Genomic DNA, 21,758 nt, shown 5'->3' on the forward strand with positions numbered 1-21,758 from the left:
ACCTCGAACATAATGAAGTATTCTTCTATCTGCTTTCCAATGATTTTCATGCCGGTTTTGCATAAACTTAGCAACAAGGCAAACAACAAAGGAAAGGTTAGGACACGTATGGGTCAAATACAAAAAATTCCGACAAGCTGGTGGTATAAGGTAGCATCAATGTTAGGGGAAGTACAAGTGACTGAGATTTTGGCTCCATACTAAAAGGGAGAAGGGGCTAGCATACAGTCTTCAATGTGAAAGTGGCGTAGAAGATCACATACATACTTGGACTGGGAAAGGGAAATACCTTCTTTGGATTGCAAGACTTGAAGACCAAGAAAATAATGAAAGTGTCCTAATTCTGTCATTTCAAGCTACCTTTTAAGGCTAGACTTCACATGGTTTATAAGGTTGGGATCACTACTAGTAAGGATAAGATCATCAACATAAAGAACAAGAATGATAAGAGACTTATCCAATTTCTTGGTGTAGGCAGTATTGTGAGAATGACACATAGAAAAGCCAATATCTAAAAGAACACTATCCATTTTGGCATACCAAGCCCGAGGGGCTTGCTTGAGACCATAAAGGGATTTCTTAAGCTGACATACAAGGCTAGAGTCTATTTGTATAAATCCAGGAGGTTTTTCCATATAGATTTCTTCATGCAAGTCCCCATGAAAGAAGGTGAATTTAATATCCATCTGATGGAATTCCCATTTGAAAGAGGCAACAAGGGAAAGAACAAGGCCGATAGAGCTCATTTTTGCAATAGGGGAGAAGGTTTCAGTATAGTCAATGCCTTCAACTTGTGAAAAACCCTTAGCAACAAGACAAGTTGTATGTTTATTAACTTTTCCATTTGGTCCAAAATTGGTTCTTTAAACCCATTTGCATCTAACAAGTTTTTGTCTCTTTGGAAGAGGAACAATGTCCCATGTATTGTTTGCCAATAATGAATGACATTCTTCATTCATATTTGTGTCCCAATATGGATGGCCTGAAGCTTCTGCAAAGATGTCAGGATCATAATTTGTTGAAGCTTGATCCACTAAAGAAGAGGCTCTATCAAACTAATAATGTGTACGATGTTGATCAGTAGGATCACCTGCAAGAGCACCTGTTGCATCCCGAGTAGCGCGGACCCATTTTGGAAGTTGAGGAGATGAAGGGGGATCCAAAGAAGGTGGGGGAGGATTGTCATCCTCGTTTTCATCATATAAAGAAGGAATATTTTTAGAAGTAGAAGGGATAGGGAGAGGTGGCACATCTACCAAACTGGGCTCATAGATATATTTTCAGTGAACTTTAGATCTCTAATGATAACATTTTTGGATTTAGGTTGAAGAAGTATATATCCTTTGACATCTTCAGAATATCCAAAAAAAATACATTTTCACTCTTAGGTTCTAAGGCTTTATGTTTCTCATCTGGAATATGGACCCATGCTTCACTTCCAAAAACATGAAAGTGACTTACATATGGTTTAATTGAGCTCCATGCTTCTTCTGGAGTGATATTCTTTAAAAAATTAGTAGGAGTGCGATTTACTATGTAATTTGCATAGTTAATTCCTTTTGCCCAAAAATTAAGACTAATTCCTTTATATTGAAGAATACAATTAGCAATTTCCTTTAAGGTGTGATTCTTCCTTTCAGCTACACCATTTTGTTGTGGAGTATATGGAACAGTATGTTACAATTGAATTCCATGCTCAGTACAAAAGTTGATGAATTTTTTGTTAACATATTCTCCACCATTATCATATCTTAGCTTAAGAATTTTATGTCCATATTGTTTCTCAACAAAGGCCTTAAAGGCTAAGAACATGTTGAAGACTTCACTCTTGAGTTTTAAGAAGTATACCCAAGTGCATCTGGAGAAATAATCAATGAAATTTAAGAAATACTTGTAGCCAGAGAATGAAACAACTGGAAGTGGACCACATAAATCACTATCCAAAAGATGTAAAGGGGTTGAGGCATGCCAAGAGGCACGTTTTTCAAAACTATCCTGATGATGTTTTTCGAGTACACATCTAGAACAAACACCATCTCTGCAAGATACAATAGGAAGACCTATCACCATATTTTCTTTAGGTATATTTTTAAGGGAGTGATAGCTTAAGTGACCAAATCAGTCAGGCCAAAGTTTTCTCACTTCATCATTATGAGCAACAAATACCGAGGGAAGATTTGATGACCCAATGTTATTAAACTTATACAACCTTGTAGAATCATCAACAATGTCAGTAGCTAAAATATGTCTAGGATCTCTTAGGTCCTTAATTACAACATCATGAGGTGAAAATTCAACGATTTTACCTTCACTTGAATGAGTTATCTGATATACAGATAGAAGGTTGCAGGATAAGGTAGGAACTTTGGAAGTAATGCTTCCATGTAATGTGTAGTTGTCATTGTGAGTCCTTAGGAATTATTCTAAAAGTTGTTGATTCTTATGTAATGAGTTGAGTGAGATGTCGAAGTCAATGTGTAATCTCCTATATATGTAATTGTTGAAATAAATAATATATAGTGTGAGATTCATGTTGTGAAATAACACTCTCTGCTCTCTCTTCTATTTTTCTAATATGGTATGAGAGCCTGTTCTGGGATGACTCCTTCACAGGAGGGCCAGGAATGTGAGGGATCCTGAGACTTATTATTTTTTTACATATTAGTATAGAATATGTGAGATCAGAGATTAAATTAGTATGAAATTATTTGTGTTCTTTATGTTGGTGTGTTTTCTGAACTTGTATATCTAAGTGTAGTGCAACACATTTTTTTCACTCTTTGCTCAAAGGAGACCTTCCCAAACGTGTAACTCAGATCCAACATTATTGTTGGCCTTGGCCATGCTTGGTTCTGGATTCGACTGCGCCATCCGGGTGGAAATCGAAGCCATCCTAAAGCTCGACATCTTGCCTGATCATGTGAATCTGTACAAGGAAAACACACACCTCAAATACGCAGCAAGTGACGACATGAATTTAACCATGTTTGATTCCAATCCACTATGTCGAATGACGACATATATCCACTTTTATGAAGCGGTTGAGAGTGCAAAAGCACCGAGCGCGGAGACCAACATCAATGCTGCGGATCAGAAATTTGCAGAAATATTTCAAAATAAGGACCGTGCTTGCAAAATAGTGATTAGATCTTGAGCCATTTTAGAATTTTTGAAAGGCCAACGGATCGTACCTAAGGTGAAATCGACCTAACGCGATGTGAAACCATTGATCTGGATCTGATAATTGGTTGATAATTGGTTGTTGGATCTAAGAACTAGTTGTTGTGGAAAGATAAAGAGCATCTGAAGCATCGGTATTTGTGGAGGAAGGTGTTAACCGTAACATTGTCAACCCACAATGGTCAAAGTATAAGAGTTTAATGACATAGAGCGAAAGTCCGAGAATTGGAAAGTGAGAGGACTGTTTTTATGCCATGGTATCTTTTTTCCAACATTTGTGGTGAATCCAATTAATGTTAAATTTATTCCAAAAGAGCTCCATGTTGAAGAGAATATGCTTCCCATGGACAAAGATGTGATCTATTGCGGTAATTTGGAAGGCTTGTGTTCATATTTTAAATCTGAAGTCATAAAATATTTGTTTATCTAGTTTGTATGTTTGTGGTGTGGGTTTGATATATAGTTGTGTGTAAATTCAGATTAAAAAGGATTGATGGTTCTTAAACTGGAAGCCTCGATGTCTTAAATGTCAATTCTTGCGTGTTAATAATTTTGGTTATAAAAAGGGTTGGTGTTTCTTAAACTAGAAGCCCCAGTGTCCAAAACATAAATTCTTGTATAAGGTGAAGTTGTTTGATCAACTCTTGAGCACATTCAATATTCAAACCTCCATCCTATCAACTGATGGATAACCGAAAGTGAAATATCTGACAGATGGTGGTTGGTCCATAGGATGGTTCATTACTTGATGTATCTTATTGCAGAAGCCCCAGTGAGCCAATTTGTCAATATTATTGATCCTGCAAAGTTCATAAATGATGGTCAGTGGTGGTTACGATTCAAATGAAGGTCAAGTAATAGCTCAAAGATGTGGTGGTGAAAGAGCGGAGTTTGCAAGATTCCAAAGTGGATGTGGGTGATGATAAAGACCAGTTAGATAAAGATTTATTTGTTGTTGTAATATGTTTTCCATGTAAGCATTAAGGGAGGGTGTTGGAAGTAATTCTTCCATGTAATGTGTAGTTGTCATTGTGAGTCCCTAGGCATTATTCTATAAGTTGTTGATTCTTATGTAATGAGTTGGAGTGAGGTGTCGAAGTCAGTATGTAATTTCCTATATATGTAATTATTGAAATGAATAATATACAATGTGATATTTGTGTTATGAAAAATCACTCCCTGCTCTCTCTTCTATTTTTCTAATAAGGAACACATAATACATCATTAAATTGGCCATTGTCTAGATGAAAATTTCCAATCCCTACAATGCTAAGCGATCTATCATCACCAACATATATTTTTTTGGTGTTACAATAATTTAAAGAAGAAAAAATGGCTTTGTTTTTAGCCATGTGATAAGAAACTCCAGAATCAATGAGCCACTCATGAGAAGGAGAAGAAGAAGATACATTTAGCGCATAACCAAACCGAGATGCTTGAAAACCACATGCAGAAAGTGTTATTCCTGAAGATGAAGTTGAAGTTGAAGAGTGCTCCAAATGGATGTTATGTTTCTTCATTGTTTCTTCCAAGGCTTCCATATTCTTAAAGCATTTGGATTCTAAGTGGTCATCATGATTACAAAAGTTGCAATGTCTATCAGTCTTCTTCCCTTTGTTTTTAGTTACCTTATCATTTTGTTGAGTTGATTTTTCATTGTGAGACTGAAATTTCTTAGGACCCTTGTTTGTTTTAGGACCATTCTTTTTAGGATGTTGCTTCTTAGGATTCTTTGAACTTGGTTGCTACTGGGATGCTAAGGTTTTATTAGAAGATTTTCCAGTATTAAGAAGACCAATATGTAAGAGTTTTTCTTGCTCTCTTATTAAAGAATTAGAAAAGGCATCAAAATTGGGGGACTTGTAGTCTTGTCCTTGAGAAATAAAGGCTTCTCTAGTAGAATGGAAGGTGGAAAAAAACACAGAGTATGCTGGTCCTAACTTAGCAAGAATGGAATAGATAAGGCTACCATATTCTTTCTTAACCTTAACACCTTCCAAGAGAAGTCTGAGGGTCTTGAACTTGGACAAAAAATCTTCAATGGAAGAAAAAGTATTGGGGTCCAATGTAAGCAACTCATTTTCGACTTGATGGGATCTAATTTCATTTTTAATTCCAAAAACTTTATTGAGTTGTTTCATTGCTTCATCGAGGGTATCAATTTCTACGATATATAATATAAGGTCTGGATAAATAGACATCCTTATCAACCCACGTGCTTGATCTTGCTTATTTTCCCATTTCTATTTCTTATCTTCACCTTTAGGTTTAGACTGTTGACCTGAGGCTATTCTATAAAGACCTTTACTTCTAAGTAAATCTTTGATGTAGGATAACCATTGGAAGTAGTTGGTGTTGTCAAGAATAACTAGGCATGCACTTTCCATTCTAAAAGAAACAAAAGCTGCATATGCTGAAACTAAGTGTTCCAACGGAAAGATCTTGAAAAATTAGGCCGATTAAAAAAAACCGCTTCTGAATGAAGAAGTTATGGCTTTTTGAAGAAAAGTTGTTGAAGATGTCAACAAACCACGTGAATGTTTGGAAGTGGATGATAATGTTATATTTAAAAAAATTCCCCCCCTTTCCAAACTTAATCTAATTAGATCACTTTAAGAAAAAGATTACTTTATGTGACCCACTATTATAAATAAGTGAAAGTCACTTTTTCAATGGTATGTTATGAACTATCCACTAAATTATAACTTAAATAAAAGACAAAGTGACTTTAGAATTATCACTGGATCACTTTTATAATGGGTGAGAACACTTTTACATAAAGTAACTTTAAAACATAAGTTACATGTGCTTTTGAAAAAGTAACTCAACAAAAAGAAAGACTTGAACCTAAGACCTATATTGTCATAAAGTAACTTTAGGCTAAGTGAGCTAGTTTAAAAGGTTAGTAATTTTTTGAAATGAAGAACGAGTTTTTTTTTTTTTTTTTGCTGAAGCTTTGGGATGTTTGCTTACTTGAAAACCCCCTTTTTCCCTCCAGATCTTAAAAATCACGTAGCTAGGGCTACCAGAAGCATTTTCATGTGAAATGAAAGGGGTTACTCACTAGAACAGATGCTCCTAACACAATAGAGTAGTCCTCTTAGCCCAAAAGAGGTCAGAAGCAGTAGATTTAGGAAATGGCAGGCAGATGCAGTTGTACCAGCTTCGAATTTGGATCACCAATGGATGCAGCCCTTGAATAGCTCTGATACCATGTAGGAATTTACAGGGTAAGTTACTTAGATAGAACACCAAAGGAAACCTCTCACAAACAGATAAGAGATCATTACACCAGTATTCTTGACGTGGTTAAAACCCTCAAAGAGGGAAACATTCCACACCCTGAGCCAATGTGACCAGTTCAGGAAATCTATTAATGTAAAAAAAAAAAATTGCATAAGCTTCTCTCATGAACGGTCACCTAACAAATGACCCTCCATGCTCTTTAAATAGAGATCATGGACCAATTGGGTGTTAATCCACAGATCAAGTGTCGGTAATACCGAGTAGAGAATGAACCGTCAGATCACTTCATGTCTATAGCATATCGTGATCGTCAGATTATAAGTTGAAAAAGTACATACTAAATAAACACACTTTACCTAACTATACACTAGACCAAGTTATACTTAATTATTTCCTATGTGTCGGAATATCTTAACAAGAAAAATAGTTCCCAACAAGGCATCTAATACCTCAGATCCATTTACTTTACCTTTCATTTTACCTTTCTCATGACTTTCCTACAATTGTCCTTTTATCCCAATGGACCCAATAGTCCAATTGGCTATCATATTCTTACCTTCAACTTCCTTTACTTGTGCACCGAACTTCATCCAAGTCTTACATTACCTACTGGGTTTCATCTAGCTCCCCCCGAGCTCCATTAGCTTTCCTCTTTCTCAAAGAATTCCCAAGACCCTCAAAACATAAAAGGAAAGAACAAGAAATAAATAATAAGAAAACCAATAGCAGTACAACATCACAAACAAAGTGGTATGACCATACACTAGACATAAACAAAACTGCAAATCAAGTAAAAAAAATCGCAAAAGACTAAAGGCACAAAACTAGCAATAGACACTATGAATCAATCCCCATGGTTGCGAAGGAAAGCTCAACCCGAGCCTTTTTCCAGATTTCATGAAAATCCCTTTTTCCATGTAATACCCTTCATCATACTACCATAAACACATAATTCTCAGTTCATAAACATAATAATGTACATGTTACCTTACCTTTTTGTACCTAGCACACTGACCTGTAACTGAACTCATACATATATAATCTCTCAAGGGATTCCATTCCATTGACAAATCCATCCATAACTAAAAACTAGTTGTTATAACTGTTAAATACATATTTAGGAATATAACATATATTCACATAATGTCAGACAAAATCTAGGTTAAGAGGACCTTTTGTATTCATACAAGCACTCATTCATTTGGAATTGTGGTTTCCAAACATATTCAAAGTAATTCTCACCTAATTCCTTTCTTTTACCTTTTACCTTGTTGTAATTGAGTCTTATTATCTACTATCACATCACCCAGTTGTTACTTATGTAAAAAAAATCAAATACTACCTTGTCATGCTAATACCAAACATGTTCACACATGTAAGTCACACATTCCAAGGATCAAGAAATTATGTTTACTAATTTGAAATCAACATTTACCAAGAATAGCAACCATGCCATAATCAACTAATAGTCATAAGACATAATGATACAACTATCACCTACTTACACTCAAGTACATATCAGTTGTCTCAAGACATATAATGCATGGGGGCTTCACTGGGGGATCAATATCATACCACGTGTTCATATTGGGGGATATATATTGAGGAAAGAATGACACAATATATTGGTGGATATATAGGGGGTAAAGGGTTTTTATATTGGAAAATATAAAATATGGAGCTTAAAGTTAATGAAAAAATATAAAGGGGTATAAAAAATGATAATGGAAAAATGGATACCTACAATATCTAGTGAAAATAGGGGTTTTTCAAATTGGGAAGCTATATTGGGTTCATACTGGTAGGGGGTTAAATAATGTGATTTTTAGAGGGATTTTCCAATATGTAGTCAAATTAAGGGTATTGTTTAATATGCCACAAATGCACATGATATGTTAGAGGTTCACTAAGTGAATATACCTTGTGATATAATGTTAGCACAATCATCTTAAAATGAGATCATTTCTTCATGCAATCTTATAGACACATACTCATATCATGTTGTTAATCAAACATTCAAAGAACATATAGATGACATAATATACTCCAAACACTCAAACACCAAATAAACTACATAACCAAACATTCAAACACCAAGTAGACAACATAAGAGAACACATACCTTAATGTATCTAAGGGGAGGTTATCTTGTCTGCACAATTAATATAGATTAGCATGATATAACTTCACAATATATCAAATCAAACATAAAGAAGGTCATGATATCCATAACAATAACTAGATAACATATTCACATCATAAACTCATAAACAATTGTCATTCATGCATAACAATCACATATGCACAATTACTCTGGATTAGTACAACAAAATATCACAAATATGTATACTCATACCTGAATGTCATAACCCTAACCATCTACATAAGCCAATAAAAATTAGCATGATACATATTGTTAGGACTCTGGACACCACATATCTCCACAATGGTATGATATTGTCCACTTTGGGCCTAAGCCTTCATGGATTTGTTTTTGGGCTTTACCCCAAAAGGCCTCATACCAATGGAGATATTTGTCCATCCTTATATATCCATGATCCTCCCCACCTCTAGTCAATGTGGGACTTTGGTCGTATACCCAACAATCCTCCCCTCAAACAAAGGACCATCGAGCCTCCCCTCAAACGATTATCCATCCGTCCACTCTCTACCAACCAGGGTTCTCTGCTCCAATGCGTTGGAAGCACACACCTTACATGGAGCACCACCTGCGTCGAGAGCTTGCTCTATCCCAGGTCAACTCCTCTTCACCGTGTTGGGACCAGGACACGTCCATGAAGAATCCAGAGCACACCGCCTGTCTAACCGAGCTCATCCACGGATCCCATCGTGATATTACTGGGGCCCACCACCTTCATTCGGTATTCCGAGGATTCATCCACTTGGCTAACTTTGGGGCATGGCTTTGATACCACTTGTAAGGACTCTGGACACCACATATCTCCACAATGGTATGATATTGTCCACTTTGGGCCTAAGCCTTCATGGATTTGTTTTTGGGCTTTACCCCAAAAGGCCTCATACCAATGGAGATATTTGTCCATCCTTATATATCCATGATCCTCCCCACCTCTAGTCAATGTGGGACTTTGGTCGTATACCCAACACATATAACATCAAGATCTTAGCTGAAATGATTGTAACCATCATGCATATGACCACAATGCATATAACAACAAGTTAACCACCATACATGACTATCCGACGAACATGCATATGGCCACACTCATTCACTAGCATCTATCGTACACGTAACCACAACAACAATAGAATGAAAATCACGTATATAACCCTAATTCATATAATAATCATTAACCAACATACATGTATGCCCAACATACAAACATGTACGATGATATTCTCTTACTCTGAGATCCAATGGTGCAACTTCACTCTAATAATCTTCGTCTCCTGCTCTATCTTAGTCAACATATCAACATCATATCTTATCAACAACATCATGATGAAATAACTACATACAATGACCTCATGATGCATATCTAACTTGTTATGCATGCATAACCCTAACCATAACAATGCATGCAGAACAACCTATAGACACTGACATGCATAACAAATGTATATAGAGCTGACATGCATTCATGACAAGAACATCCCAACAAAAACATCATCAACTCCTACATATCAACACAACTTTAACAATGACTACCGCCATGCATACATAACAAGCATATATGCATACATGAAAACCACATTCCACCCATCCAGTCCATGGGTTGAACCATGCTCTGATACCACTCTGCAACACCCCTCCTCTCGCATTTACCCAAGCTAACAGGTACACTAGGGTAAACATGTGATGAAGAGTTACCATGATGTGATTCAACTCCCCATGTATAGTTAAGGAAGTGGAACTGACAAAATAAAACCAATTTGACCTTTCTTGGGATCTACAGAACCTTTAGGATACAACCAACCCTTCCAAGTGCCCAACCTTTCAGACAACTTGTCAATTTTTTGAGCTAGACCCCTAGTCGCTCCCATGACAAGTCATGCATGTGAATGAGACCCTCCAATAACTCCCACAATAAGGTATGCATGCGACTGTGGCATTTTTCAAGCAATTCTGAGCCAAAAGCCTCAGATCTTGTGCCACTTTTTCAGGGATAGATCTTAGGCCTCTTCCCATAACTTCATGAAACTTCTAAAAACGATAAAGAACAATGAATTAAATATATACAAGGAATTGACCTAACCCCTAGCCATGAAAGTCATTTTGTCAAAAATTCATAAACATTTAATCTACAGGTCATAACCACAGGTCTGAGAATAGGCATCTCATATTTATCTGCGAATCGTCAAGAAGAATCGACAGCTTATCAAAATAGATCCATTATCATCTATAAGGTATTATATTCATTCACATTTATTGTAATAATAAAATCATGATTAGAGCCATAACCAAAGTCTGTCATGAACCATGATTATAACCAACATATAACCAACAAAATAACAAGAGTAGAATAACCATAAAAACTACATATTAACAAGTGCATTTACACATGAAATACAAAATGAAAAGGAGTTCTTATTAATGTATGCATAAGCCAACCAAATCAAGGAATTCCATGAACCACCCAATCATAGATTGGGATGAACCAAATCTTTGTTTTATCCAATCACCCCTGTGCCATATTCCATGCATGAATATGGGACTCACAAAAAAACCAATGAGGACTTCCTCATGCTTTACCGTATATCCCAACAAGGGATTCCTAGGCCTGAAACCCTCATTAATATAACCAGGATTTACCACAATATCACCGGATCATTGGGCCCTAAACAAGCATGGATGCCTTCAGATCTCTCCACCTAAACCATAAGGAATTTGTCTATATCCACCTCTCAGCTTTACCGTGTATCTTACCATTACCGGTCAAGAGATTCCTATGCATAATCAAGAGTACTCACAACCAAGATTTACTATATATCCCACCTCGGGATTCCTAGGCCTTGTAATTAATCCTGAGACCACCCCACTCAACTTTGAATCCATCTGGAAATCCATAAACCAAAACAAGAGATCCCCATCACACCATGGCTATCCAGAAATGGTAAGGCAAGGGTGAAAAACACTATTAGACCTGGCAAGTCCCATGCCAATGATAAAAATAGAACCAAATACAGACATTTATGTACCATGCATGCCAAAACTATCAAGTATATCATACATGAAACTCAATACCTATAAGTAATCCCACTGTAGCTGCTTGAATCCCGCCCTTCCTTGCTTGATCCTTGCTTCCTCTTTCATTATTTTCCTTCCTTTGCTTTCTTTTCCCCAAGATAGAATGCTCCAAGAATACTCTAAGTACAAGATTATTAGAGAGACAAATAATAGAGAGAGAGCTCCAAAACTGAATATAAAAAACTCTATGAACTAATCCTTATAATCATTTTTATAAATGAGGCCTCTAGTCTCTTCAATTTCCATTATTTTCCTTAATTTTCACCCTCACACATGTAACATGTGACCTTTTACCTTCCTTTTCTATTAATTTCCATTACTTTCATAAATTAAATGCCAATTAATTCCACTTTGTCTTTCCAAATCCTTTTCCATTGCCTTTTCCAATCTCCTTAGCCATAATAAACCAAATGAACATCCAAACTAGGATGTTTTGCCCAACATTTAGCTTCAAATACATGTCCCATGACCTTCGTTATTATTTTTCCTTTATTAACTTTATTGCATGGATTTTTAACTAGGGATGTTGCACTATCACAACTAATATCTTCATATATCTCTCCTAAATATCATCTATATGTTTCCATGTAGTGGATCATATCAGATATTAGTTCATTGAAATAAACTGCAAATTTAACATCCTCCTAAAAATAACTACTGAAAATCTTATCCTCACCTTAATGATAATGTTTGAATGCTCAACTCTTAATGGAAATGTCTGAATGTCCACTTTTCATTGATGATAGTTATACATAAATCCCCTTTAACTCGCATAGCCATTGTCGAATAATGTAGTATGAAACAATCTAGTATATATTGGCTTAAGCAACTCCACCTTATCAAACTTTTGAAAATGGCATGTGATTGGTGATGGTTATATATAAACATCTAAATATTTATCCATCTTCAATTAACTTGGCAATTCAAGTTGTTTTGTCAATTTCCTTTAGGAATTATTCAATACGTGAAAAAAAATGTGTGTATTTCTTTTAGAATATCAACCTTACAACTTTTCTAAGGGGTAGTTTCTTTGTAATCATTAGCACAAACTTAGATGCCCCCTTCTCATCAATGGCCTCAAATGACTTGTCCTTCAAGAAAAAAGTTGTTTTTTTTGTCCGTGAACAAATGGTTTCCCCCAAAAGATAGGGGCAAGATATTAAAAGTTACAATGATGTTCAAAAGTGGATGATTTCAGGTGTCTATCCAAACATCACAATAGAACATCCATTAATTATTCATGACGCCTTTAAAGGGTCCATAACCTTTTTAATGCATGCTTTCTTCTTATTAACCAAGTCTACTCAAAGATTTTCATAGATATGTGTTTTAACCATACAAAAACATCATCAATGACAAAGACCATTTTCTCAGGCCATGGGGAATGCCCTGCATTAAATGGGATATAACATGCAAGGAAAAACCTTGCTATAGCAAGACCAGCACCCACCGCACCCTGCAATATTGTTTCAACCAATGTTATAGTGGGATGCATTCCATATGGTAGGGAATGTGCTCCCCATGATCTGATGGTGTGGTTATTCTGAGGGAGGGAAGGGGATAATTTCCCAACATAAAAAAAATAAGACACTCTAATGCTCCCTTTTGAACGAGGAATAAAACGACAAAAATAGTAAAAAGTAAAACAAATGTAAACCTAATGCATAGTAGTGTTTTTTAGAATGAAAATGATTGTAATTTAGTTAGTGACATGCTCATGGTTGTTCCTTAATCATTGCTATAACTTAATGCGTAGGTAGATGAGAGGGAACCTAATAAGACAACTTGAGTTGGTTGGCATGTCAATGAGTATCCTAGAGAATGCAAATGATTTTGATTCAAAGAGTGGCATGCTTATGTTTGGTCCTTATTCCTTCAAGAAATAGTTGGATATAACGAAGTTTTTGAGGCATTATGTTAAGCAATTGATTCTCATTTTTCAATTGGCATGTGCTTATATTAGTTATCTTAAAATAAATATATATACATATTCTATAATTTTTAAGTATACTAAGAAATAAAATAGTGATAGATAATTTGTGAATCATAATTAGTTACATCATTACATATATATTTTATGATTTATTATGTTATATGTAATGATGTATGTCATTGGTGCATTGTTATTGCACCTAGAGTAGCAAGGAGCATCAGCAACATCTATAGCCAAAGAGAAAGTGTCACATCTCTAATTTTAATAAATTAAATTGAAAAACATTTAAGTCCATAAAAACAAGATAGATCCAACATACTTCTATCTTATCCCCTAATCCTTTAATCGGGAAGGGATTTATGTTTCTATTTATGTTGATTCTTCATGGTGCTTATTACATCTAAGGTTAATATGGTTATATACTCGTGTATAAGATCATATTTCAATGATTTATGCTTAAATTTTCATATATCTAGATATTAACTTTTTAGTATTTGAAGTGAGGTGCCCTATGTTGGAGACCTAACATCCCCTATGACGTTATTGAATGTTTCCACACATCCCCAAGATGTCTTTACCCACTTCTACATCCTCACAACTCAAAAAATTGGTGGAACATTGGTTTAAACATACCCATTTCATATTTTGACTCTACTTACTTTTCTTTTAGATGTTAGTCTATCCAACAACTTAGGATAAACACAACCAATTTTCAAGCAACTCTTTTACAAGTTTAAGTGCAATTCTAACAGTACAAAACAACAAATATAGAAGAAAAAAACCATCCACATTGATATTTGAATGACTTACCACACCAATGGTAGCAGGTGCTTTTAACTCCTCAATAATTATATTTGCAGTTTCATTCATGTAGTGTTTACCTTTTTTGAGAAAGGCTTAAAAACAACTTGGATTTTCATCCGAGGAATGGAATACCACCTAAAAGAAAAGAACAATATATTTTAGACTGTATGATCAAGAAATTTTTAATAATTACTCAAATATGCTTCAAAACATAATGTCAACACTATAGAGATGATTGTCTATTCTGCCTATTGGGTTGTATCTTTTCCTATCAACAACCAAAATTTGACCAAACACCGTCAACATCATTTTATCCCTTACTAGCATCCAGTGAAGTTAGAACTGATGCATAAGAAGATAATCCTCCTCGAATACCATATCTGCATTCTTAGTGCAACAACTTCTTACACAAAAAAGTTGTATACCTGAGCAAAACTTCCAAGTGTTGTGATGGGATTGTTCCTACACGGAAGGAAAGTTTCAACTTTAACAAAAAAATTCTCACTCAAGTAAATTTTGTTCAGGGACACAAGCACTTTCAAATTCAAATATTTTAAACCATGGTACACGTTCAATGTGAAGGTGATCAAGAGTTTCTAAATTAAAAGATATACTGATATTACAAATGGATAAATCGATCACCTTTGTTCTAAAGATGTTGCAAAGGAATCAAGATGAATTCAACAAATGATAGAATAATTCTAAGTCAAACATTTAGATTGCATATTCCAACCTCTTAATTGAAATTCTTGAATGGAAATGAAATCCTTACCATGTCATTTTCCTTTGGCTTATCAGAAGGATAATCTCCTCCAGAACTTGGCACTGTTGGAATAATTTCTATTCTCTGCAAAAATTTAAATGTTTCTCCAGCATTTAAATAATCGATATTTGGGATATTCTCGTGAAGCCCATTTTCTAATTCCTTTATTTCATTAATTAGGATTGCTGATCATATAAGATTGTAGGTATAAGTCCATGTGAAGATACTGCCAATATAGAAAGCCAATTTGAAACAATCTAAAAATGAACTTTATTCATCATCTACAGAAAATGATACAACCTGCTTGGATTCATCATCTACAGAAAATGAACTTTATTCGAAGGAAGAAAACTTATGAAGTGTGGAAATAATGACATTTGGGTTACTAATAATAAATAATCATCACCAATGCTATGTTTAAAGTCCAGAAAATTAGTTTAAATCATACCACGATAGAAAGCGAAGCATATGCTCTGTCATTTAATTCACAAATTCTAGGCTCTCCGAGAGTATGATAAGAAGATTTCGCATGTTTCCTATCTACAATCAGAATTTGACAATTTTATTTGGGATGCAGTTCCTTCTGTTTCAAAATTCAACATTGTTAATTTAAAAATGTAATTTGTTTCTCCATCAACTTAACTATCTTGAAAAAAAAAAAAAAAAACTTAATTTGGGTTAAGAATCGCATTTCATGTTCCTTCACACATAGATGAATATAACTCAAGAAGCTATTTTAAAAAAAAAAAAACTTAATTTGGGTTAAGAATCGCATTTCATGTTCCTTCACACATAGATGAATATAACTCAAGAAGCTATTTTTAAAATAAAAAGATTACATCAATAGACCAAAGATCAACCTAGTTTTTAATCTCCTTTTGATATTAGCATAACATGCATTTAGTTGCTTGTTGCTTTGTTGTCTTTCCTTATGTTACTTCTAAAATCAGTTATAGAATAAATATTCAAAATTACACAAGCTATAATATAAATGTTCAAAATTGTAGAATGGAATAAGTATGAGTACACATACCTCCAAACTGCACAAGCTATATTATAAATGTTCAAAACTGCACAATGGAATAGGTATAAGTACACATACCTCCATAACAGTTTGCAACAACTATGCCATTTAAATATTTTGGAGGCTTGGTTATTTTAACAATAATCCATTCGAGGATAGCTCCAATGAAAAATGTAAGAAAAACAATGAATGGCATAGACCACTTGAAAAAGAAAAATGTAGCCAGCTTAAGGAAAAAGAAATATAGAAAAAATGGACAGGGCATTTTGAGTAAGAATATGATATGAAGCAAATGTTAATGAAAAATATTATGTTTCATAAATAAAGGCTAGAAGCAAACGCTCTCCCGTGGCCTTTAAAATATTTTTAATTTTATATGGTTTAAGAAGGCAAGGCATAGGAATGCCAATCAATTATGACTTCATAGTAGAATCTCCAAAAGATATTAGAAGAAAACAACATCTATTTTCCAAGGAAATGCCCAATTTTCAAAGCATAGTGCCTTTAGAAGCTTTGTGATTTTACATGGTTTAAGAAGGTGGGGAATAGGAATACCAATAAATTATGACTTCATAGTAGAATCTCCAAGGAATATTAGAAGAAAACAACATCTATTTTCCAAGGAAATGCCCAATTTTCTAGGCATGGCTAAAGAACAATTTCTACAAGAATTTGATTCTCATCAAGGCGTATCCAACTGAAACTAGTAAGTGAAGAAATCGGTAATCAAGTCAGCACTTACAAGATTAGCATTCTTGGATATTGTCCAATGCCTTTAGCAAATTGTGTTAAACACAAAATTTTCTCTATGACCAATTATAATAAACTTTCTTGGAAAAAACTTGAACTAGCATCTTCTAAAACTCCCATTTGTGAATTACCAATGTTTCAATCGTAATCTAAAGGTCAAAGTAATATTGATTCTCTTAATTCCATGATAGCATACCAACCAACTATTTGAGACAACTCAAGTTTATACCAAGGTCTTTGGGAACCATCTTTCAATGCTTTTCAGAAGGAATTTTTTTTCAACATGTTAAATTAGATTCATCCTTCTGATTAAGTCACTTGGATGTTGATTTTTGTAACTATGGTCAGTATTCATAAAGTATATTTGAGTCATTGATATATTTTTAAAGAATATTTTAAATGATAAGACTCAAAATAAAAATATTTTGTGTCAAGTCCCATTTGGACTTTCAAAAGAAAGAAATTCGAAATTTTAAAATTGAAGTTTTTGGGTCCAAAAGCGAAGTTGGCCTCCTCCTAATCAAGCTGACCTCTTCAAATGGTTAGGAGGGATCCAAGTAAATATGCACCCATTCGACTAAATAAAAGGCTATATAAAGGCATGGAATTCATCCACATTTTGGAAATCAATTTGATCTCCTATCTTCTTTGTTTTCGGCCTACTCTAAGGTAGTGAATTGGCATCTTCTAAGGCATAGAAATATGAGGAATTCACATCTCTCTGCAGCTCACATATATCTAAGACTAGATTGAAGTCTGGGGCAGGAGCAAAAATATGAGGCCAACGAAGTACATGAGAAGTTAGAAAATTCTATTTGAGGCCATTGAAGTATATTTGAGGCATATCAAAGGACAACAGAAGAATTAAGGCTAAGGAAGGCTAGTGAGAATCAAGGAAGCATGTCTGAGGTAGATCTAGATGATCACCTTTATGGATAGCCGATAACTTGACTAGGAGGATGGACCATGGACCAATTTTGACCTAGTTGTTGACTTAGATGTGTCTTTACTAAATTGAAGAATTATCTATTAAAAAGGTTGTTGGGTTTTTCCACATGTGCGTTTTGTCAGGATAAATATTTGTGTTCTTTGTATGGTTGTCTATTTATGATCCTATTATCTTAATTATTATATGGTTGATGTCTTCTATATATTTTTTCTTAATGATGAAATCATTAATAAGATTTTAAAAAATAATTAAATCATCAAAAGAAATTATCAGTAAAGAAGACTCTTAAAAAATCAACATCAAAAGCATGCAATCAATTTTGCAATTATTTCATTATTCATATATAGGTGTAGGAAATTGGAATTATAATAAGTTGACCAATTGATATTCCATCTTATAGCCTACTTTTTTAGTTAAATAACCTCTTCTTAGGGATAGTTTATATTTTTTTGTTTGTTTATGATGCCTATGATTTTGAAAAAGACAATTATACCAACAACTTTCTCTATTAGGAGGCTCACTCATTCTTCTAGGTATCTTCCAATAGAACTATTACTTGAACATACTTCCTTGAAGGAAACAAGCTTGATTGAATTTGTATTAAATAAGTAACAACCTCATATTTTTAATGTGATTTCTTTTCTTCTATAATTCTAAAAGTTTTGACATTTTGACATGAGAATATAAAAGCCACAAGGAAAATTAATAATATGGCTTCTTAATATCTTTGTGAACTATAGGATTACATTTTTTTTCATCAAAACTTAAGTCATTGCTACTCCAAAAAACCTCTCATAATTCAAATTCCATGTATAATAATTCAACCATGGCTAGTTTCTTTGTTTCATGTTTACAATTTGCTCCATTTGCATCATTAGTGTAAATTCTTGTTTCATATCCTATAAAAAAAAGGTGTTTGGACAATTCAATATTTACTAAGTAGGAGCTGATAAAATTATCTTTGTCTATACAGGAACTATAGATTTTACATCCAATGATACTTATGTCTGTTTATACTTTATCATGGGTATTCATAGGGAATCTATACCTACTAGCCCTCATTATCGTATTATTTCCTCTAATTGCATAGTCAACCTATTCTATGATTATGGCTATGTAACATTTGTTACTCAAGGTACTTACATAATATACTATGAAGTTATTGTTTTCCTAATAACCTTTCATCAAGGCTATTTAAGAATTTAATGAATAATCCAAGCAAACCATGTGCCATGCTTAAATATTTAGAGGCTTCAAAGGTAAACAATTATTCTTGAACTAGTTCAAGTTATAAATCCTAGTAATAGGTATATTGTATTCCTCATGTTAGTTGGAAGAATTGTTTTTTGTGTAGGCATGTTGCAACATGATGGCTTATCTAATCACATGTTGTGATTCCCTCTCATGCACAAAGAGGATGTTATTTCAATTTGTGGAATAAACTACCATGGTAGGTATGGATGTGGTAAAGGAAGAAGCAGAAAGTTCAAGGATGAAGGCCAAAATGAAGAAATCAAATTGAGTTGTAGTTTTGAGACCAAGCAAACAGAAACCATCGATGATAGAGGGTGAAAGGAAGACCATAAGAGAAGCCTTGTTGGAAAATCAAGAAGAGATCATACTATGTATTGTACATATTTCTCAATAAAGTTGGCAATGTTAAAAATAATTAGGAAATAGAGTTGTCTGCAACGTAACTATAACTCTTTTGTAGACAACTCTATTTCCCAATTATTTATCACATCTTGATGTTCTCCTAGTTTTCCTTTTTCCAATTTGATCTAATATTTTTTGACAATGTTACCATAATTTATTAAAATTTAATATTAAAAAACTCTATGGTACACTCTTGAAGGTTCCCTTTTCACTAATTTCATCTAAGAGGAAATATTTACTATATCACTATTTCTTAGTAAAATTTCATATCAAAATATTGTCTATGATACAATTCCATTCTCATTGAAAAACAAATTTGATTAAAATCACAAAGAACTTAAAAATAAAATAAATCCCTCCTTGAAATCACTACACTAGAAATAAAAAATATTACATGCCAGGAAATGAGCTCACTGAATATCTTCGACTGTTCCATGTTTGAAAACATAAGAGCTAGTCTAAATACTATGAATATGACCTGTTGAGAAACAAAAACACAAAAATTCCATGATTATGCAAGTAAAAAATATCATAGCCCACAGAACTTATGTGGTCTTGAATGAATTAAATTATTATGTAATCAATCCTTCCTCCAGATTTTTATCTCTCATCACCATATCTTATTGGCATGAGTACCTCTCTCTCTTTTTATTCCTTCATTTAATTTTTTTTCTTTCATAAGTATATTATACCAAACGATCTCATGAAATAGATCTATACAGTGTAAAATCCTAACAACATTATACTAGTTGAAGGTGACATTGTGATTCAAACAACACTAAAATATGCAAACCCAGTTCACAGTTAACAACTATGGAGAAATTAGAAAAGTTTTTTTTATATGCCAAACTTATAGGTAGACATTAGTATATTTACACAATAGGTTATATTTAAAAAAAATTATAGAACCTTCTATTAAGAGCAATTCTATCGAATTGGTCACAAATCCTACTTATGGCATATAATCCTAATTCAATATGATTGCACGAATGTAATATGGATCTTGGATATGTCAGAGCCTTTGATCCTTTACCTTATTTAAACTTCTTTGAATTTCTTCAGTTAGCACTCCTGCATATTGAGTTGACAAAACAACCCCAACACCACTTATCAAAGGAACATTGAAAATGCACATGCATGCCACAGTTACAAGATCCCAAAATGTCATAATGTCTTCTTAGTTATGTTTCCTTGGGTTTTTAATGAAGAATTTGGTCACTACTTAGAATCAATGCCTCTCTATGCCTTGATCCACTCGTTATAACCCCATATAAAATGAAATCCTTATGTATATTTGGTTAAGCCTTTAGCTAAGGCACTCTATTAAATCCAGGAGAAGGAAAGATGATCCCTAAAAAAATGGAAGAACTAAGAAAATAACTTTTTCATTCCATTGAGGAATAAAGAAATGAAAAATTTAGTCCTTATAATCTAGAGATAACAACAACAACATAAAATGACATAAATTACATGGCCCTTCAGTTTCACATAGCCAAACAATTACAAAATTTAGATTAAGGTCTAACATTTGTAGACATTTACTTTAATCATTGTTTCCTGTAGGCTACATCTTTAAGTCAAATTAAAATCCACAAAGAGCATACTAGAGCTAAAGAAAGATTGATGCCCCTATTCCATTCTTTTGGGATTCTCCTCTAGGGACCCTGATATCCTTTAATTTCTTTTGCCATTATGCCCCCCTGTACTATGTGGAGAGCACTCAGAAACTGAGTATCATGGTCTTAATTAGTTTTCAAACCTAGTGAGCCTAGTTATAAGAATATATAAATATTTTTCTTTGAAATTTAGTAAACCTATTTCTGAGAGCCTTGAAAAGCTACAAAGAGAATTGTAGAAGGTTGAATGGGTAGTGGCAGTCAATTGAAACTACTAGGCTAAGGTAAAGACTCAAGAGTAAAGAGGCTCAAACATCTCTAATGTGGAAAAGTATAAATATATGAAGTGACAAGACAAAATTGGTATTGTTTATCACAAATTCAAACAAATGAAAAATTTTCAAGCATGAAGCATATTGGCAGACAACTTACAGATCCATTGAAACTATTATCTCTGTGACTTACAATTTTGATATTGGAACTGACTACTTTGCAATGTTGGAAAATGCATGTAGAAATAAACGACTTTAGAGCCAAGTGCTGAAAAATTCCTAAGTCATCCAATTCTTTCACACTTTCACACTTCCAAAGTCATAGAGCTTAAGCT

General features: G+C 33.9%; 1 pseudogene; it reads right to left on the bottom strand.

Annotated features, from left to right (window-relative positions):
* The window catches only part of LOC149140693 (protein PIN-LIKES 5-like), a 33,996-nt pseudogene extending 13,293 nt beyond the window's left edge, over nt 1-20,703 (bottom strand).
* Between the last annotated feature and the right edge of the window lie 1,055 nt (nt 20,704-21,758).

This window comes from Pinus tabuliformis, chromosome X, assembly GCF_031772625.1.
Source record: "Pinus tabuliformis cultivar Carrire ecotype Pingquan chromosome X, CPIR1, whole genome shotgun sequence".
NCBI classification, from domain to species: Eukaryota; Viridiplantae; Streptophyta; class Pinopsida; order Pinales; family Pinaceae; genus Pinus; species Pinus tabuliformis.